This window comes from Sphaeramia orbicularis, chromosome 10 (assembly GCF_902148855.1).
Source record: "Sphaeramia orbicularis chromosome 10, fSphaOr1.1, whole genome shotgun sequence".
Taxonomy (NCBI): Eukaryota; Metazoa; Chordata; class Actinopteri; order Kurtiformes; family Apogonidae; genus Sphaeramia; species Sphaeramia orbicularis.
Genome location: NC_043966.1, coordinates 4,542,965 through 4,549,932, shown reverse-complemented (window position 1 = coordinate 4,549,932; position 6,968 = coordinate 4,542,965).

Here is a 6,968-nt window from a genome sequence, read left to right as displayed (position 1 = left end):
ACGTGTAATAATCGTGTCGTCGCGTGACGCGTTATAAACGTGTAATAAACGTTTCAGCTTGTGACGTGTTATAAACGCATCATGAACGCGTCGTCGCGTGATGATTTATAAATGTGTCATGAACGCGTCGTGGCGTGACGCGTTATAAACGTGTCATAAACGCGTCATCGCGTGATGCGTTATAAAAGTGTTTTAAATGTGTTGTCGCTTGACGCGTTTAAAACGTGTAATATACGTGTCGTCGCGTGATGCGTTATAAACGTGTAATAAACGAGTCATAAACGCATCGTCGTGCGACGAATTAGAAACGTGTCAAACGCGTCGTCGCGTGACGCGTTATAAACGTGTAATAAACGTGTCATAAACGCGCCGTCGCGTGATGCATTATAAACTTGTCATAAACGCGTTGTCGCGTGACGATTTATAAACGTGTCATAAAGGCGGTGTCGCGTTATAAACGAGTCATGAACGAGTCGTCGTGTCATAAACGTGTCACAAACGCGTCGTCGCATGACGCGTTTTAAACATGTAATAAACGCGTCATAAACGCGTCGTCGCGTGACGCGTCATAAACTTGTCATAAACGCGTTGTCGCGTGACGCATTATAAACGTGTAATAAATGTGTGGTCGCGTTTTAAACATGTAATAAATGTGTCTTCGCATGACGTGTTTTAAACGTGTAATAAACGTGTCGTCGCGTGACGTGTTATAAACGTGTAATAAACACGTCATAAACGCGTCGTCACATGACTTATTTTAAACGTGTAATAAAGGCGTCGTCACGTGACGCGTTATAAACGTGTAATAAACGTGTCGGCTCGTGACGCGTTTTAAACGTGTAATAAATGTGTCGTCGCGTGACGCGTTTTAAACGTGTAATAAACGCGGCGTCGCGTGACGCATTTTAAACATGTAATGAACGAGTCATAAACACGTCGTCGCGTGACGCGTTATAAACGTGTCATTAACATGTCGTCGCGTGACGTGTTTTAAACGAGTCATAAACGCGTCGTCGCGTGACGCATTATAAACGTGTCACAAACGTGTTGTCACGTGACATGTTATAAACGTGTAATAAATGTGTCGTCGTGTGATGCGTTATAAACGTGTAATAAATGTGTCTTCGCGTGACGTGTTTTAAATGTGTAATAAATGCGTCGTTGCGTGACGCGTTTTAAACGTAAAATAAACGTGTCATCGCGTGACGCGTTATAAACGTGTAATAAACGCGTTGTCGCGTGACGTGTTATTAACGTGTCGTAAATGTGTCGTCGCGTGACGCGTTATAAACGTGTAATAAACGCGTCATAAACGCATCGTCACGTGACGCGTTATAAACGTATCATAAACGCGTCGTCGCACGACGTGTTATAAACGTGTCATAAACGTGTCGTCGCCTGATGTGTTATTAATGTGTCATAAATGTGTTGCCGCGTGACGCGTTATAAACGTGTAATAAACGCGTCATAAACGCGTCGTTGCGCAACGTGTTATAAACGTGTCATAAACGTGTCGTTGCCTGACGTTTTATTAACGTGTCATAAACGTTTCGTCGCTTGACGCGTTATAAACGTGTAATAAACGCGTCATAAACGCGTCGTCACGTGACGCGTTATAAACGTATCATAAACGCGTCGTCACGTGACGCGTTATAAACGTATCATAAACGCGTCGTCGCGCGACGTGTTATAAACGTGTCATAAACGTGTTGTCGCCTGACGTGTTATTAACATGTCATAAACATGTCGTCACGTGACGCGTCATAAACGTGTCATAAACGCGTTGTCGCGTGACGCGTTATAAACGTCTAATAAACGTGTCATCGCGTGACGTGTTTTAAACGTTTAATAAATGTGTCATCGCGTGACGCGTTTTAAACGTGTCAAATGCGTCGTCGCGTGACGCGTTTTAAACGTGTAATAAACGTGTCATAAACGCGTTGTATTATAAACGTGTCATAAATGCGTCGTCGCGTGACGCGTTATAAACATGTCATAAACGCGTCGTCGCTTTATAAACGTGTCATAAACGCGTCGTCGCATTATAAACGTGTCATAAACGCGTCGTCGCGTGACGTGTTATAAACATGTCATAAACGCGTCGTCGTTTATGACACGTTTATAACACGTTGCGCGACAACGCGTTTATGAAACATTTATAACGCGTCACGCGACGACACATTTATTACACGTTGACAACGCGTCACGCGACAACACATTTATTACACGTTGACGTGTCACGTGACGACACATTACATGTTGACAACGCGTCATGCGATGACATTTTTTACGTTTTGAACGCGTCACACGACGACACATATATTACACGTTTACAACGCGTCACGTGATGACACATTTATTACACATTGACAACGCGTCACGTGACAACACATTTATTACACGTTGACGTGTCACGTGACGACACATTTACTACATGTTGACAACGCGTCACGCGATGACACATTTTTTACATGTTATGAACGCGTCACACGACGACACATTTATTACACGTTTACAACACGTCACGCGATGACACATTTATTACATACGTATGTATGTACGTATCTATGATTTTTTTTGTGTATGTTTGTATGTATGCATTCATGCATGTATTTTTGTGTATATATACATGAACGTATTTGTGTATTTATTTTTGTGTGTGTGTATGTATATATGTATGTGTGTATGTATGTATGTATGCATGTGTGTATGCGTGTATTCATGTTGGTGTGTATATATGTATGTATGTTTATGTGTATGTAATGCGGCTAGTACAAACACTGAATCCAAATGCTCGGACACAAAAATAAATAAAAATAAGGTTCAAAGGATTTATTATTCACACACAGGTGAAAGAATAATAATAATGACAGAATCTTGAGGATAAAGGTGGGAGATATCCTCCTCTGATTCGTCCTCCGGTTCGAGGGCGGCAGCCCGTCTCCCCGAGCGGCGTTTGGGGTATTTTCCCCGACTGGGGAAAAGCAAAGGGAGGTCAGGGACAGAAACAGGTCATGCACAGGCAGGCTATCACTCAGGCAACAGGACATAAGGGCTAGACAAATACTCACGTACCAGTAGTCAGGGCGAGAAGATCGAAACCAGGAAACCAGATGAGGCAGACAAAACCGACAGGGAGCAGGCAGTAGGCAAAAAACCGAGGAATCCAAAAAAGGGTCACAACAGGCAGACAAACGAACAAACGAGGTCAAAACGCTGGTAAGAACTATGAGAGTTACAAACTGGCGACTGACAAGGGGAAAGGACAGGGTTTAAAGACACAAAAGGGAGGGAAGACAACTAGACACAGGTGGAGCAAATCAGGGCGGAGACAGGTAATCAGGTAAGAGGTCAGGGAGAACAGGGAACAGGAAGTAAAGACGACAGACACGACACATGAGGGAAAACTTAACAAAATAAAACAGGAAACGACAAACAAAACATAAAAGACAGACGAGACCAGACTAACGTCTGGCTGCGGGTATGACAGTGTATGTGTCTATGTATGTAGTTATGTATGTATGTGTGTATATGTATGTACATGTGTTGTTATGTATGTATATGTGTGTATATGTATGTATATGTATGTATTTATGTATGTATGCGTTTATGTATGTATGTGTGTATGTATGTGTCTATTAATACATTTGTGTATGTATGTATGTATGTATGTATGTATGTATGTATGTATGCAGGCACCAGCAGTCTCCACTCTCAGTGGAGAACCACAGCCTGGGTGAGACCCTGCCAACCAGCCCCGGTGCCACCCACCGGAGGAAGGAGAAGGACGCTCCTGCTTCCACTTGTAGCCCCACAGAGCAGCAGTGCGGGTGGTAGAGAAAGACCCTTGGTACTACCGGAGGCTACCGTGGGAAGGAAGTCGGTGGGCCCCCGGAGCTGTTCTGCTACGTACGAAACCCTGACCCACAATCAGGTCGTCTGCAAGTGATTTAGCAGCAGGTTCTCCTGTACCTGTACTGTTCATACCTGTGCTGTTCATACCTGTACTCTTCATACCTGTGCTGTTCATACCTGTGCTGTTCATACCTGTACTCTTCATACCTGTGCTGTTCATACCTGTGCTGTTCATACCTGTGCTGTTCATACCTGTACTGTTCCTTTAAGTCTGAACTGCCGACGCAAGTTAATGATGTCATCGCGCGGTCTTTTTCCTCAGTTCGCGCTAGATGCGCTGAGGGAAAGTAGGATCTTTCACTCTCTGCTGCAATTTCAGTAATTGTTTTAATTTTATTGAATATTGTGTAGCAGTGTGCATTTATATGTGACGGTTTTATGCTACAGACGTGTTGTGTGTCTAAATGTAAAGTGTTAAGTCTATTTTTAAAACTTAAGGTAGACACATGTTCCAGTGCTGCAGGGGTCTGTGTGTGGCTGAACCAGAAGGAAAAGCCGCGGACAGTGTTTAATAATTCACTCTATTGTACAGATGTGATGTACTGGCTGAAAGTAAACTGCTGAGTCTTCATCTACTGTGGTCTGAGTCGTCCTTCATCACTATGAACTACAACGCAGAGTACTAACGGGTTAACGGATGTGCCGCTGATTCAAAGCCAGCTGAAGCTAAGAGGCTAACACACCTGTTACACATACATGGACTCTTCGTTTTTTCTTCTACCTTATGAATGAACTCTTGTGGACTCATACTCCTGCTGAATGGAACCTTTGAACCACCATGTTCCTAAGTTGTTATTGTGTACTGTTGTCAAAAAACAAAATCAATAAACATAAATAAAATACTAACAGTGTGAGAATAAAAATCCTAAATTAGCCGCAGAATAATGTAGAAGAGGATACAGGGTTCTGTTACTTTACATTAAAAGTTCATATTATTCCAACAAAAAACCTCTGTTATGTTAAACTATCGAGAACTTATTCTGTGATTTCAAGTGTGAAAGAAAACCTGACTGACTCCTTCTGCACAAACAAACATGAAAATATGTTTAATGTTGTTAATGTGGTGTCGGTGTAAGGACACGTGTTCATTAAGCATCACATGTCCTGTTTTTAAATAAACTAATGAGTCTAAATGTTCAATGAAGAGGAATAAAAGTGAAGAATTTACTCTAAAATGTGATTCTGTAGAAGAATAGAGTATGGAAATGGTCACATCAGTTATATGTATTTGAATTTGAATAAATATACAATAGATAAATATAATAGATATATATAATAGAGTTATGTCCCATCACTGGAGTCGAAAAAAGAAATCCATTCATAAAAACTAATGATCAGTTTTAGACGTTCAGTTCCAGAATACAGGCTCAAGGGTTGAGTCAGGAAGGACTTTAACCAAAATAAACGTGAAGCACAACAAAGAACCTGATACTGGATCAGCTGAGCTCTGGGTTAACAAAGACCACCACTGGTGCTGTTGATCTACAGGGTACTGATGGAGGAGAGGAGAGGAGGAGGAAGGAGAAAGGAGAGGAGGAGGAAAGAGAGGAGAAGGGAGAGGAGGAGAAAGGAGAGGAGGAGGAAGGAGAGGAGAAGGGAGAGGAGGAGGAAAGAGAGGAGAAGGAAGGAGAAAGGAGAGGAGGAGGAAGGAGGGGAGGAAGGCATGTCCATAGACAGGGACAGAAGAGTCCAGTCCAGACTGTAGGACAGACAGGAGGACTGTGAATGTTGGTCTGATGCAGAGGAGGACAGTAGATGGACTGAGTGTCCAGGAGACCAGATGGAAAGACAGAAAGGACAGAAGGTTAGGAGGAGGTTCAAGACGTTCAACCAGGGTGGAGATGGGAGGAGAAATGGAGGAGGAGCTAATGAGGAATGTTCTGGAGGTGAAAGAGTGTCAGATAGAGGGATGAGTGTGAAGATGGAAATGAAGGTGTGATGGTCCATGATAGGATGGAAGGTAGAAGAGGAGGAGACACTTAGGAGGAGTAAACGCATCTGTATTTGGGTTTAGAGGAGGGTTAGGTTTGATTTAGAGACACGGAACTAAAGTGTCTTTGAGAACCTAGAAAAGGGCTACATAAAACTGATGGATTATTATTATTATTATTATGTTGATATGAGTGTACATGTAGGAAAGTCTGAAAAACACTGAACACACAATATGATTTTATTTTGAATGGATGATCCTTCAATGAAAAAATGAAGTACACTGTTAAAAAAACAAAAACATAAAAACACGGTAATATTCCGGCAGCAGGGGCACCAAAAAAGTACTGTAAAATAATGAAAAATAACCATCTCATAAAAATACGCTAATTTTTCATATTTAAAATACAGTTTTTGCCCTAACTTTTTATGATTTTTTTTTTTTTTTACTTTACAATGTTTAATAAAGAATATTTTCATGAAATAAAACAAATTACCTGTAAATATATATATATATATATATATATATATATATATATATATATATATATATATATATATATATATATATATACACAAATAATTTTCAGTGAGACTCAGTTGTCAAATCCACTGATAAAAACTGTATTTGGACAGTTTATCAGTGCTTGTACATGTTATACATTCACAAAAACACATTTATTCAACATTTTTGTTGTGAAACCTCCTGTAATTACACAAGATATTTGTCAATTAACAAACAAGTCTGGTTCAACTGACAGAACAAATACTTCTGTTACGGTTAATTGTCAGTAATTTTATCTGGTTTTATTCCATTTTTACAGTATTAAACTTTAAATTAACAGTTTAATCTCATGAATAGAAAATAAACATTTGTGAATTTATGATACATTTGCACATGTATTTTAACTGTATTTTTCTGTGAAAACAGAACAAATTTTTTCTTAAAAAAAATACATTTTTTGTTTATTCACAGTTAGTGTTTTCATGTTATTTTACATTTGACATGTAAAATCACAGTCTGTTTTTGTCATTTCATTGATATTTTCCTGTATCTTAAAAATACAGGAAAAATCTGTAAAATAAACAGTGAAAATTCTGTTAAATTACAGATTTTTTTTTTT